The sequence below is a fragment of the Eurosta solidaginis genome, chromosome 4 (genome assembly GCF_040869045.1).
Source record: "Eurosta solidaginis isolate ZX-2024a chromosome 4, ASM4086904v1, whole genome shotgun sequence".
Taxonomy (NCBI): domain Eukaryota; kingdom Metazoa; phylum Arthropoda; class Insecta; order Diptera; family Tephritidae; genus Eurosta; species Eurosta solidaginis.
In genome coordinates, this window is record NC_090322.1 from 187365462 (window position 1) to 187381227 (window position 15766).

At 34.2% G+C, this 15766-nt stretch overlaps 1 protein-coding gene and 1 long non-coding RNA gene across 5 annotated transcripts in view; both read left to right on the forward strand.

The window, feature by feature from the left end:
- The window catches only part of LOC137250780 (pneumococcal serine-rich repeat protein-like), a 75644-nt gene that overhangs the window by 9860 nt on the left and 50018 nt on the right, over positions 1 to 15766 (forward strand). The gene's annotated exons all lie outside the window — the stretch shown is intronic.
- LOC137248624 (uncharacterized) lies at positions 7533 to 8314 on the forward strand. The gene is made up of 2 exons (XR_010952181.1): positions 7533 to 7812; positions 7867 to 8314. It is a non-coding gene; the product is annotated as an uncharacterized lncRNA (long non-coding RNA).

The window sequence follows — 15766 nt, forward strand, 5'->3', positions numbered from 1 at the left end:
TCAAATTAGCATTTGTTAGCAAGAGGTGTTTTCCATGGGATATCTAATGGAAATTTATTATGGCTGGCAATGCAGGTTGCCAAGGAGACAAAGTCCTTGTTCCTTCAATAAAAAGCTAATAAAACACCAAATATGCTATAATTTATTGATCTCTAAAAATCTGTGTTAGAGGATCAAGCATACGTAATCTGGTTTCTTAATTAAATATATATATCTATGTTACCTGAAAATATGCTAAGATCACAAAAAGTAGATGCGCTCCTACAAAAACAAAATATTTATAATTTTATACTTAATAATACCACTTTGAACATCGACACTCTGCATTCTCAAGTTTTATCAACCTCTGACAGCGAGTCACGTTGAATTAATTTTAACCTACATATTTCAAACAGTCACCCAATCAAACTCTTAACAAAAACAAATCACTTCCTTATTAACAAGCTTCTCAAGACCAACCTCAGCTCGGTTAAAACAGTGTGCCAGGTTAAATGCTGAAACAGCAAGCAACACTTCTATGTTGAGCAAAACCACCACCCTTTGGAGGAGGATATTGATATCTTTCCCAAAAGAGATTTATAAAATTTTTAACTGATATTCTAAGAGATCCAACAACGAGCATGTAAATGTCATCAGTGTGGATCACGCCGCCTCAAACAGTAATTTAACCTCCGTCAAATTTGATTCGCCACTGTTGAAAAGGCGTTTTTACTGGAGAACCGCAAGATGTTATTAATGATATTTTTTTGCATACTTGCCAGTGGAGTTAAATTTTGCCCCAACAACAATCTAATTTTTTTGTTTCGTCCTCAAGTAAATTCCTTTATCCATCTTTGGTAATGAATTATCGCAATTTTTCGGTGTTACGAAATTTTCGATATCGAAAAAGTGGGCGTGGTTATAGTCCGGTTTCGTTCATTTTAGATAGCGATCCGGAATGAGTGCCCAGCAACTTACACACCAAATTTCATTAAGATACCTCAAAATTTACTCAAGTTATCGTGTTTACGGACAGACGGACTAATGACTAAAGGGCCTATTACGGTACACAACTCAACTTGGTTGGGTTGTAATTAAAGGGCCTATTACGGTACACAACTCAACTTGGTTGGGTTGTAATTAAAACAACTCAACTTTCAGACAACTCAACTCCTGTTTGGTATTACGAATTACAACTTATTTCAGTTGAAGTTGAATTGGTGCTGCCAAGCTAAGAAAGTGATGATTTGACAGATAAATGAACAGCTGATCAATTTGTGGCAGATATTTAAGCATTTTCAAATGTGATTTTTTTATTAATGTTATATGAAATCTATTTTAAACTGGCGAAAATGTTGGTGATTGACATGTCGCGAATACGGAAACATTTGCGTGATCATTCCAATCCCTTGGAACTACCAAGCACCAAGTAAGAAAATGTTTAAGTGACAAATAATGAGCTTCATAAGAAGTTATTTTGCAGATTGGAAAGGAAGCATTTTACTCAGTACTAAACAAAATTAAGAACCATTTCCGCATACGCGTTCGTATTTTAAAATTATGCGCCACACTCCGATTCCTTGCTGACGGCAGCTATCAAATATGCTGTGGAAATGATTTTGGTGTTGGACTGGTATTGGATATAATTGAGAAGCGTATTTGTGCGAAGTAGATTAAAACCCTAACAGAAAAAACTGTATTTTACTCAAATAGGATTCCCAGGAGTAGTGATTAGTATCAATGGGACTCGCATAATTTCACCTATTTTGGCTGCATCCAAACTGCGACCAGCCTCGTCCAACTATGGAATATCAATAAAGTCAAAAAGTTATTCAATGTAATTCGTTTAAACGTTGGTTTTTCTAGAAATGTGTACCAAATTGTTTATTATTGTTTGATTAAAAAAGGTTTAACTACCGGCTTTAAATTTTTTGTTTTTTTTTTTGGTAACGTTTTATAAGCCCGTGCACCATCTAACTCTTATCAAAGGTGGTATCAAAAGACGGGTTTCCATCTCCGTTTTTAGGATTCGAAAGCGAAAATTAAAAATTTTATTTCTTTCGAAAGATATTTACAAAGACCCACAAAATGGCCCGAGAGGGTCTGAAATATGAGGCCCGTTTGGTGGTTAACCAAATATTTAAATATTTATTTTTTAAAAATATTATGTTATTTATTTGAAGTATAAAATATTATTTTTGTTTATTTTTGAGTTTAGATATTTTCCAACTAATTAGAATTTTCTTTTTTTGAAGTTATTCAAAATTTTAAGTTAACACGAAAACTCAATTAAAATTATTTTAAAAATTAAAGTAAAGAGTACAAAGTAGTTAACACTATATTTACTCCCCCTCCAAAATAAAATAAAATGAAAAATTTGAAAATTAGGAAATATTTAAGATTTTTTTTGGAAAGGGAGTTAACAATTTAAATAAAATATTAAATTTTATATAAAAAATAAGTAAATTTAAATAATTGTTAAAATATAAAAATAATCTTAAAATAAATTTGAAAGTTAAAAGGTTTAAAATTTTAATTTAAATTATAATTGAAAAATTTTAAATTTAATATTAGAATAAAAATTGTACTTACATAAAATTAAATTTAATAAAAAAATATTAAAATTAATAAGTAGTTGATTGATGATTGGCAATGGCATTTACGTTATTCGAGAAATTTTGATTGTTGATAAATATTTTCGTTTTGATTGTAGTTGGAAGTCTGGCCAGTCTGGTGACTAGAAGGTCTATTGAGTTATGTATATCGATTTCTCTGATGAGCAAATAGCTTTCATACATGTAGAATGCACAAATTGTAAAAAATTTCATTACTTTAACATTTTTTTGCTTTCGCAAATCGCAAATCAGTTCGTGCACTTAAAAATGTTGTATGTACATAAATAACTGGTTGTTTGGTTACAAAGCAATTTTGTGTATTGCATAAAATGTTCTAGTTTACGAGTTACACTGGATTGTTTTCATTTTTCTTCATATATTTTTAAGTTGCGTTAAACAATTTATGATAACTTGAACCACACGTGTCTTTTATATTTTAAGTTTTGCATTTAATATTGGCAAGATGACGGTTGAAGACGGTTGAAACTTCGCATGAGCTTCTGTTGGTAGCTACTTTCAGCTAGATGAGAAAAATTGGTTGCGCGGAAGTACTACACCACTTTTGTCAAACGAAAATTATATCGTTCTTGAACTTATTGGGGTTTAATTGATTCGATTGCAGGATCGTTGGTAAGATCGCCAATATATTTGGTGGTTAACCAAATATTTAAATATTTATCGCCAATATATTTGGTAATAAGCCAAATATTTATTTTGTTTTTAAAAATTTATATTTTGTTTATTTTTGAGTTTAGATATTTTCTAACTAATTAGAATTATCTTTTTTTGAAGTTATTCAAAATTTTAAGTTAACACGAAAACTCAATTAAAATTATTTTAAAAATTAAAGTAAAGAGTACAAAGTAGTTAACACTATATTTACTCCCCCTCCAAGAAAATTTGAAACAAACAAATTATTAATTAATATTAAAAGTAACTTTTTTTTGTTTTTTGTTGTTTAATGTATTTGTATTTAAATTAGTGTTAATAAGTATGTTTGCTGGTTTAAGTAAATCAATTGAAATATTTTTAATAGTATTTTTGTATTGAATTGTAAATGTTTTATTTTTCTTAGAGATAACTTTAAAAGGCCCTTCATAAGGTGATTCTAAATTAGATTTACGAAGAACTTTAACAAAAACATACTCACAATTTTCTAATTGTTTAGGAACGAAAAAATTTTTTTATTATGATGAAACACTTTAGAACGAACAAGCGAAAAATATTCTCTTATTTTATGAAGAGCGTCATTAGAAAAATCATGTTCTTTATTACTATTTGAAATAATTAATTCACCAGGTATTCTAAGTGTTTGGCCATAAACAAGTTCAGCAGATGAACATTTTAAATCTTCTTTAATAGAAGTTCGTAAACCAAGTAGAATGAATGGTAAAATGTCAGACCAATGAACCGAGTCGTTTGATGCTATAATTGCAGCTTTTAAAGTTCGATGAAATCTCTCTATCATTCCATTTGCTTGGGGATGGTAAGGAGATGTATGAATTTTATGAGAACCTAAAAGTTTAGTTAATTCCGTAAAAAAATTTGAGGTGAATTGTGAACCTTGATCTACTGTAATATTCAATGGTATACCAAATCGTGGTATATAATTTTGAATAAAAGTTTTTACTATAGTATTTGTTGAAATATCTTTAAGTGGATAAGCTTCAGGCCAACGTGAAAATCTGTCAATAATTGTTAAAATATAACAATTTCCATTTGAAACTGGAAGAGGTCCAACAATATCCATATGAATATGTTCAAAACGGCCTGATGGTATTTGAATTTTTTGGATAGGAGATTTAGTATGTCTTGAAATTTTGGATTTTTGACAATTGATGCAAGATGAAGTCCAATCGTTAATCTCTTTACGCATGTTAGGCCAATAATATTTATTTTGAATTAATTTTCTAGTTGTTCTTATACTTGGATGAGATAATGAGTGAATTTTGTCAAATATAATTCTTCTCATAGAATGTGGAACATAAGGTCGAAAAGGTTGTAGAGAAACATCACACCATATGTTTAAATTAATAATTGGAATATGAATTTCTTTTAAATTATTTTTAGAATTTGGATCAGAAATGGTTTTTTGTAAAAATGTATCAGTTTGCTGTTCTTTATATAAACTTTCTAAATTTATATCTTGAGTTGAAATTGCATTTATTTCTGGAATACGGGAAAGTGTGTCGGCAACTATGTTGTCTTTTCCACGTATATATTGAATATCATTTGTAAATTGAGCAATATATTCAAGATGACGTAGTTGACGAGGAGATCTATCTACTTTAGAATTTAGAACATGAATTAAAGGTTTATGATCAGTATAAATAGTAAAAGTTCTACCTTCAAGAAAATGTTTAAAATGTTTAATTGAATTATAAATTGCCAAAAGTTCACGATCAAATGTTGAATATTTAGTTTCTGTTGTAGTTAATTTTCTTGAAAAATAAGCTAAGGGTTCTAGTATATTATTGCTACTTTGTTGAAGAACTGCTCCAATAGCAACATTTGATGCATCTACTGCTAATGATAAAGTAACATTTTTGTCGAAATGTGTAAGTAAAGTATTTTTAGCAAAAAGTTTTTTAACATTTTCGAAAGCTGTTGTGGTTTCATTTGTCCAATTTAATTGTTTGAGTTTGTTTTTAATTGCATGTGTTAACATTTCATGTAGAGGACTAAGTTCTGTTGCTAACATTTTAATATGTATATCTGTGATAGTAATTTATCATACCTAAAAATTTTTGTAATTTATTTATAGAAATTGGTTTTTCAAAATTTGTTATGATTTCAATTCTATCGAAAGATGGTTTAATACCTTTGCCTGAAATTTCGTAACTTAAAAAATTTAATTTATTTACACCGAGAGTACATTTTGAAGGTTTGATATTTAAATTATATTCTTCAAGTCTTTTGAAAACTGATTTTAAATGATTTATATGTTGATCTTCATTATCACTGGCAATAAGAATGTCATCAATGTATGTAAATACAAAATCGAAATCAGAAAATACTTCATTAATAAAGCGTTGGAAAGTTTGAGCACTGTTTCGTAAACCGAAAGGCATTCTTACGAATTCAAACATTCCAAAAGGGGTAGTTATTGCAGTTTTATGAATGTCTTCTTCTGCCATTGGAATTTGGTGGTAAGCACGCACAAGATCAATTTTGGAAAAAAATTGTTTGTTTTTTAAATCAATTGTTAAATCGTGAATATGTGGTAAAGGATACCGATCTGGTGTAGTAATAAAATTAAGTCTTCGATAGTCTCCGCAAGGTCTCCAATCATTTGGTTCTTTTTTAGGAACGAGATGAAGTGGAGATGCAATAGGAGAATTTGAGGGTCTGCATATACCAGTTTTAACTAAAAATTCAAATTCAGTTTTAGCAATTTTAAGTTTGATTGGATCAAGACGTCTGGGTTTCGAAAATGGTAAAATACCTTTTGTTTCTATCCTGTGAACCGTATGGTGTTTAACTTTTTTAGTATAATCTGGTTCACAGGTAATAGACGGAAATTCATTAAGTAATTTTGAAAACTTATTTTCGACAATAGGAATTTTTAGTGAGAAAATATCAGAAAATCCAGAAGATCCAGTAACTTTAATTTTTGTAGTAGAATCCATTATTTCTTTATTTTTAATATTGACAATAATTCCGAATTTTTCTAAAAAGTTTGCTCCTAAAATTGGTGTATCAATATTCGCAATAATGAATGGAAATTCAAAATCTCTTCTTAAACCTAAATCAATTTTAAGTAGTTTTGTACCGAAAGTTTCAATTGAAGAACCGTTTGCTGCAGTCAAAGTAAGATCCGAATTTCTTTTATAAATTTTAAATTTAGAAAAAGGAATAACTGATACAACTGCACTGGTATCGATAAGAAAATTAAGTTTATTGAATTTATCAAATATGAATAGGCGACGAGTAGGTTTAATAATAGTTCCATTATCCGTCACCGTCATAATGGATCGTTTCAGTTTAAATTTTGTTCGGAATTTGAATTGTGATTTTGATTAAAATTGCATGGGGGTATACATTATTTTAAAAATTAAAGTAAAGAGTACAAAGTAGTTAACACTATAGCCCGGTCCACAGTTTTTTTGCAAAGAACATCTTTCTGCGTTGGCAGCCTTTGGCCGCGATTCGTAAAAATAATCCTGGTTGGGTCCAACACCTTTCTGCATTGCTGTATACAAAAAATCTGGCAAAATACAACAACCACATGAAATTAGATTTTATTAGAATTAATGTTTGTGGTAATTCTTTACGACAGCATGACACTGCTAATACGTGTCCAAAAATATCGAGAGAGGTATTAAACGACGCGTCTTGACATCAGTATTAATAATCCGAAGGCGGAAAATACAAATTTTAACTCGTTCAAAAGATATTAAACACAAACCGAAAAAAGACAACAACATTACAACAACCACATGAAAATCGGCAACTTCAACTGAAAATATCTCCGGACAGAGATAAAATGTTTATTTTCCGCCTTCGGTTCTCGAGATTAATACGCGTCTTTTGGAACCTCTCTCGATATTTTTGGACGCGTATTAGCAGTGTCATGCTGTCGTAAAGAATTACAATTTTTGTTTTCGGATTCTTAAATCGGAGGTCGAAACGTGTCTTTTGACCTTGAAAATTTTTGTTAAAAATTAGGTGGTGAACTGTCTTCTAAAACGTAACATTTTTTCAAAACAATTGCAAAATTGTATGAGGCAACTGCTAGTAAGCAGTTGTAAGATTTTGACGTCTTTGACAACTACACCAACACAAGGTTGTAAACGGCAATGCCACAAAAAGTTGTAAGGCTAGACAACTCAACCGAAATTTTTTTTTGACAGGTTGAGTTGTAATCTGTAATACCAAATTGCGAAATTTCAACCCAACCAGGGTTGAGTTGTAAACGGTAATAGGGGCATAAAACAACTCAACTTTCAGACAACTCAACTCCTGTTTGGTATTACGAATTACAACTTATTTCAGTTGAAGTTGAATTGGTGCTGCCAAGCTAAGAAAGTGATGATTTGACAGATAAATGAACAGCTGATCAATTTGTGGCAGAAATTTAAGCATTTTCAAATGTGATTTTTTTATTAATGTTATATGAAATCTACTTTAAACTGGCGAAAATGTTGGTGATTGACATGTCGCGAATACGGAAACATTCGCGTGATCATTCCAATCCCTTGGAACTACCAAGCACCAAGTAAGAAAATGTTTAAGTGACAAATAATGAGCTTCATATGAAGTTATTTTGCAGATTGGAAAGGAAGCATTTTACTCAGTACTAAACAAAATTAAGAACCATTTCCGCATACGCGTTCGTATTTTAAAATTATGCGCCACACTCCGATTCCTTGCTGACGGCAGCTATCAAATATGCTGTGGAAATGATTTTGGTGTTGGACTGGTATTAGATATAATTGAGGAGCGTATTTGTGCGAAGTGGATTAAAACCCTAACAGAAAAAACTGTATTTTACTCAAATAGGATTCCCAGGAGTAGTGATTAGTATCAATGGGACTCGCATAATTTCACCTATTTTGGCTGCATCCAAACTGCGACCAGCCTCGTCCAACTATGGAATGTCACTACATAAAGTCAAAAAGTTATTCAATGTAATTCGTTTAAACGTTGGTTTTTCTAGAAATGTGTACAAAATTGTTGATTATTGTTTGATTAAAAAAGGTTTAACTACCGGCTTTAAATTTTTTGTTTTTTTTTTTGGTAACGTTTTATAAGCCCGTGCACCATCTAACTCTTATCAAAGGTGGTATCAAAAGATGGGTTTCCATCTCCGTTTTTAGGATTCGAAAGCGAAAATTAAAAATTTTATTTCTTTCGAAAGATATTTACAAAGACCCACAAAATGGCCCGAGAGGGTCCGAAATATGAGGCCCGGTCCACAGTTTTTTTGCACAGAACATCTTTCTGCGTTGGCAGCCTTTGGCCGCGATTCGTAAAAATAATCCTGGTTGGGTCCGACACCTTTCTTCATTGCTGTATACAAAAAATCTGGCAAAATACAACAACCACATGAAATTAGATTTTATTAGAATTAATGTTTGTGGTAATTCTTTACGACAGCATGACACTGCTAATACGTGTCCAAAAATATCGAGAGAGGTATTAAACGACGCGTCTTGACATCAGTATTAATAATCCGAAGGCGGAAAATACAAATTTTAACTCGTTCAAAAGATATTAAACACAAACCGAAAAAAGACAACAACATTACAACAACCACATGAAAATCGCCAACTTCAACTGAAAATATCTCCGGACAGAGATAAAATGTTTATTTTCCGCTTTCGGATTATTGTTCTCGAGATTAATAGCGTCTTTTGGCACCTCTCTCGATATTTTTGGACGCGTATTAGCAGTGTCATGCTGTCGTAAAGAATTACAATTTTTGTTTTCGGATTCTTAAATCGGAGGTCGAAACGTGTCTTTTGATACCAACTTTGAAAATTTTTGTTAAAAATTAGGTGGTGAACCGTCTTCTAAAACGTAACATTTTTTCAAAACAACTGCAAAATTGTATGAGACAACTGCTAGTAAGCAGTTGTAAGATTTTGACGTCTTTGACAACTACACCAACACAAGGTTGTAAACGGCAATGCCACAAAAAGTTGTAAGGCTAGACAACTCAACCGAAATTTTTTTTGACAGGTTGAGTTGTAATCTGTAATACCAAATTGCGAAATTTCAACCCAACCAGAGTTGAGTTGTAAACGGTAATAGGGGCATAAATGAATTTCTTTTTTCGCCCAGATCATTTTGATATATAGAAGTCTACATCTATCTCGATTAGTATATGCCGTTACGGGGTACCGTTATGCGAACAATATTAATATACTCTGCGAGCTCTGCTTAGCTGAGAATAAAAAGCAAACAATAACCATTAAAAACAACCGGTCCGAAGACTACTACTTCTAGTTTTAGGTAACATCATATAATAATAAATTATGACGCAAGTGCATTATTCAATATGCATACATATGTATATCTATTTAACAGTTGTTATTAAGAATTTATATGAAAGCAAAACGTATATAATGGTTTAACTCGCTTTAGGATTAAAGGCAAATACAGTATTACCTCTCCTTACCGGCAACGACCCAAAAAACGAAATAAGTCGGCTGGTTAGGTGTAGTGGATTTGGTATATTTTGGGATTATTTCGATCAATCAAACCTGAAGGTGTCAGCCAAGAGCAAAAAAGTAACGTTTGCCTAGGAAAATTTTATAGATGTCAATCATAAGCCACATATATTGTGCTCTACGACACAAAATATTCCTCGTGTTCCAATGGTACATGAACCAGATACGGATAGATATAGAAAAAAAACAAGTAGGTCCCATCCCGTCAAAACTATAAGGAGCACGACGAAAATTGTGAGACAAGCTCGGCCTACAACTTTTTCGTAGTTTATCGCGGCTAACATTTATTTCTTTATTTTTTAGTCAACATTATACCTACACAAAATGCGAGGTCTCGGCCTTCAATGTTTAAAAAGTCGCTAATCCCGATATATGTCTCTTAGGGCGGGTCAAATTGTATGGGGAAAAATGGGGAAAAAAACTTCAGGTGCACATCCAATTTCTGAATCTATGGGTCATACTGAGTAATATTGGGATGTACAATTTTCTAACAAAATTAGGGAGGCTCGAAATTCATTTCAGACCTATGGTCCCATGGACAATATTACTCAATATGACCCATAGATTCAGAAATTGGATGTGCACCTGACGTTTTTTTCCCCATTTTTCCCCTTACAATTTGACCCGATCTCTAACATACATATATCGGGATTAGCGACTTTTTAAGCTTATGGTTTGTGTGTAAAAATTTTACCACTGAACGGCATTTTTAGCTACCTTTATGATCCCATAATTTGTTCTCGAGAAGCATTGGCAGTCAAGGTTGTAAAGATGTCAAAAACTGGAACGTACGAACGCTTATTGAAAATGTTCTCTTATTCCTTGGTAAATATATTTAGCATATTTTCTCATATCTGAGTGGTGAAGTTGGAAACTTATTTTGCAAGATTTAAGGCGATTTTCTGCATAATTTCGCACATTTACAATAAAGTATGAACATTTCGTTTGTTCTTTTCATTTAAGATTCAGGGTTTACTAAAAAAAAGTGGAACGTCCGAACTGGGCTCGTATTACGATCAGTGACTGAAAACCATTTTCACTCAACCAAAGTTTTGAATCTTACAAGTACTATTTTGGGCTAGTTCACATGTTATGTATTTTTTCTAATTGTTGTTTTTATGTATGGGTGCCTTTTTCGCACTTATTTGGAATCCAAATCTATAAATAAAGTTTTGGTTGTAAAGATAGAGATTCGGGCTATTGCGAGCTTTGGGCATTATTAGTCGTAGTGCTTTCATTTAGCTATATTTTATTAAAATAATTTGTTAAAAATAAACGATTGTGAGCACACAAAGAAATCTATTTGTACTATTGTGAATATATGATTAGAACTAACACTGCATTACCGGCAGTGGGTAACATTCGCCAGATGGCAGTGAAGTTAATAGATGTGTGGCAACATGCTCACTTTTCTGCATGACCGCAACGCGGTTTTGGGCTAATGACGGATTCTTGAACTCAACGAACGACGCGCAACACGTTTCAGCAAGAACATCTCAATTTTTAACTAAATTTCATTTTTTAGTTGTATTATTTATGTAATAAGTTTACGTTGGATAAATAAACGTATAATCTAACGTGACTACAGTAGTATCAATACAATCAAGTACACTACAGATGTTTGCATGAAGTTTATAGATGTTTGATTGATAAAACAGCTGATTTCTGTTGATATTTGGTATGTGATTATTAGATTTGTTGCGCAAATGGCGCACGGGTCCGGCTCGTATGTCATTAATTAGACCCACCATTTCGGAGCTGTTGTGATTTAAAAAATGTATTTCGATTACGGATCGTGAAACGTAATACAGGTTCGATTCGATTTTTCTATATTCCTGATGGTGTTGTATTAACGATAAAGACATTTCCGAAGGCTTTGGGGAGTGTTATCGATGTTGATGGTCATTTGCCGGATATAGATCCGGTACATTCGGTAACAAAGCACCAATAAGGTACTAGCCCGACCATCTCGGGAACGATTTATATGATCACATTAAACCTTCAAGGCCATCCCTCTCTCCCCACCCCCAATTTCTTTTATCGAGACACCCACTTATACGGACGGTACGAATTTTTGGGGTGAGAAGCGGCTTTTTAGCCAGTCTATGAGCCATCAAACCTTTTTTCCGTAAGCGACGCTGTACCGTAGAGATGCTTGTTTCCATGTTGATGCACTGCTTTAAGTCGGCGGCTATTTCTGTAGCATTTTTAAACCGATCCCGCAGAGCTATTGTGACCTTATCCCTATGTTGTTGTTGTTTTAGCAATGCTCGGCGCACCTAATAGCCGCGACCGATCACAAATTGTCATCAATATCCTCTAACGGGAGTCCAAGGAAACTTGCCGTTTCAACAGGGGTGGACCATAAGGAAAGGGGTGTTAGAGGCGTTGGTTCCACATTACAATTAAATAGATGGTTGGTGTCATGTGGGGACACATTGCAAGCGGGGCATACATTTTGTATGTCGGGGTTGATTCTGGATAGGTAAGAGTTTAACCTGTTACAGTATCCAGAACGAAGTTGAGCAAGAGTGACACGCGTTTCCCTGGGGAGTATGCGTTCCTCTTCCGCGAGTTCTGGATATTTTTCTTCAAGTACTGGATTCACCGGGCAATTCCCGACATAAAGGTCCGACGCCTGTCTATGGAGTTCACCAAGGACCTGCTTGTGTTTTTTCGCTTCATACGGCTGGGTTCTCAGGTGCCGTATTTCCTCAAAATGCTTACGGAGATGACTCCTTAGGCCCCTAGGCGGTGCTGGTTCGTCAATCAGATGTCTGTTGGGATGCCCAGGTTTCTGGGTATTCAACAGAAACTGTTTGGTCAACATCTCATTTCTCTCCCTGATGGGGAGTACTATGCCTGTCGTACACTGAAAGAAATGGTGCTAGTAAAATCGACAAATCGGTTCTGTTCTTGACTTAACGGAGATTCGGTAAAATTGATCGAATTATGGTTAATTCGACCGAGTTCTTTGTCAAGCGAACAAATTAGTTTAGTAATTTCAACAGAAGAGAAATTGTGGCTCTTAAGTTAACAAAATTCTGTAAAATTGACAGATTCCTAATCAATCTAACTGATTTTTTTGTTAACACAACTGATCTCACTGGTCATTTCAACAGCGATCAACAGTCAATACATGAGCAAAGCGCTCTCTACTTTGTACTTATGTATGCCGTGTACTATATGTATGCACATATTTACGTATGCATATGGCGGCCGCCGTGGTGTGACGGTAGTGTGCTCCGCCTACCACACCGAAGACCCTGGGTTCACACCCCGGACAAAGCAACAAAAATTTTAGAAATAATGTTTTTCAATTAGAAGGAAATTTTCCTAAGCGGGGTCGCCCCTCGGCACTGTTCGGCAAGCACTCCGAGTATATTTCTGCCATGAAAAGATCTCAGTGAAAACTCATCTGCCTTGCAAATGCCGCAATTTAGGTACTTTCGTACAAAGCTGCCGCAACAACATTGTTTGTTCATTTGACTACTAAAATGGTCAATTACGAATCAACGATTTGTGCGCAGTTGATTCAACATTTTGTTGTGATGGATAAAAATTTACAGAAATTTCGGTTGAATTGACCCGTATTTCGGTTGATTTTATCAGTCTTTTTCTTTCAGTGTAAGAGGCGACTAAAATACCAAATAGATTCAAGGGGTTGTGTAACGCAGCCCTTTCAAGGGGTTGCTAGCGCAATATATAGCTTCTCCAAACCCAATTCTCAACCTCACCTATCCATGGCGAATCCTGTTTCATTAACAGTCGAGGCTCTGGCGACCGCGAACTCATGGATCTAGGGGATGGGAGAGCGGGATGGCCTTGAAGGTCGCATGTGGTCATAACATCTCGTTCCCGAGATGGTCGGGATTGGTACGGGATCTGCATCCGGCAAAGGACCATCAACATCGATAACACTCCCCAAGGCCTTCGGGAAGTGTGCTTATCGCTACAACAACAACAACGCAAAAATGCAAAGGTTTAAGTGCAGTTCAGCTTGGTCTATTAATTTAAAGAAATAAAGTTTATATTACGGAAACTAGCATTTTTTTAATTTTTTAAAACTTTGCCTAAAGCTTCGTTGTTGTCATATGACTCGTCTTAAAATTATAAGGAATTATGCTTAGAGACTCACTTCTGACTTCAGCTTGTGGGATTTTAGTCGGCTTTTTTTTACCGTAAGTGTATGTATTTGGATGTACTTTCTTTTGGCTTCGCTAACAGTAGTTCAACATTAAAATGTATGTTAAAAACGCTGCGCACTGAAAAATCCTATCAAAAACCAGGACCTATGTTATAAAATAACTCCGTTCTCTTGGCAATACTAGAAGCACTGCAAATATACTCAATGCATTGCGGTAGTTTGGGCGCATATCATAAGGCCTTGGTAGTATAACCTTGTCAAATATTTGACGAAAAGACTCCGCTCCCGTACCCACGCTGTGAAAGGTTGACGCAAGGGCGCTGATATGGCGGGACGAGGCGTTGCACGTGTATACCGATGATTTCAAAGCAAGGAAAGTAGTAGTGTAGTGTTTTATTAGGCGGAAGTAGTAGCCGTGTCCAAAACAGTAGACACATTGGAGAAAAATAGCTTAAACTGCAGCCGCGTCAACTTTCATTTTGGGCCAAGCAGCACTTATGGCAATAATCTTTCAAAGCACAACAGCCAAAAGTGTGTTTAGAGTGTAAGCAATCCTTAGAACCGGGATAGCGAGAAGTGTACACATACATACATTGGGACCCGGTTATACGGGAATAGATGGAAATGCAAAAAGCGAATGATCTAACTGAAAAGGTGTATACTTCGAAGCTTGTACCCTAATCGTGTCAATAAGATTGGGCGAAATTAAAAGAATGAGAGAGTCGCACATGATCTACCACGCATGAAAGAAAATTAAAAAAAAAAAAAAGATTTAGTTAGTAAATTTGCGGAATTTTCTAAAACAAAACTTAAAAACAGTTCGGCCCTCAAATTTACGTGACCACGAGTGTACTACTATTTGTATATACATATGTACCTATGTATGTTAGCTTTTATGTCGTTTGTGGGAAGTATTGGTTTCAGTGTTGCCAGAAAAAAAATTTCTTTGGGGCGAGAATCTAGAAAAAAAGGGCTAGAAAGAGCTAAATTTCTTCAAGAAAATCGAAAACCCGTTGAAAAAAGAGCTAAAAGTATATGTACATACATTTTTATACTCAGCGTGCTTTTCACAGAGAGTATATTAACTGTGATTGAATAACGGTTGGTTGTACAGGTATAAAGGAATCGAGATAGATAAAGACTTCCATATATCAAAATCCTCAGTGTCGAAAAAAAATTTGATTGAGCCATGTCTGTCCGTTAACACGATAACTTGAGTAAATATAGAGATATCTTCACCAAATTTGGTACACGAGCTTATCTCATGAACCAATAAACAGATCCCGCATTAAAAAATGAGAGAGCAAAAAAATCATAGTTGGCTAGGAAATAAATTTCTCGGCGTGACGTCACGCTTTTGACAACATGTTTTATTGCTGACGCAGTGTTCAGACTTTATTCCAATCGGAGTATTTTGCTCCGCTCTTACCTCCTACTACATTTTTTATCTTAAAGGTTTATTTGGGTCGAGTTGAAAACTAAATAGTATTACTATTATCTTTTGCTTGTAGTTTTCAATGCATATGTACGTATGAAAGCTGATTGCTTACAAGTGACGATTGGACGGAATGTTTGTTCGTGTCTTAAGACATGTTTGTTCACATTTTTCGTATGGAATCAGAATAGAAGGAGTAAAATGCAAGCAAAAAATGTGTCCGGACGCGATTCGTAAATCCTGCCTAAATTCAACATACTGCTCTTCTTGAAGTTTTATATAAAAATGAAGTACGTTGAGTCAGTGAGGTCAGCTAACCCTGTTTTGCTATAACAGTCGCCAATTGCGAGTACCAAGCGAGGTCAAAGCTTCCTCCAACTGTCTCTCCAAACTCAGTGAAGGTCTTCTCTTTCCT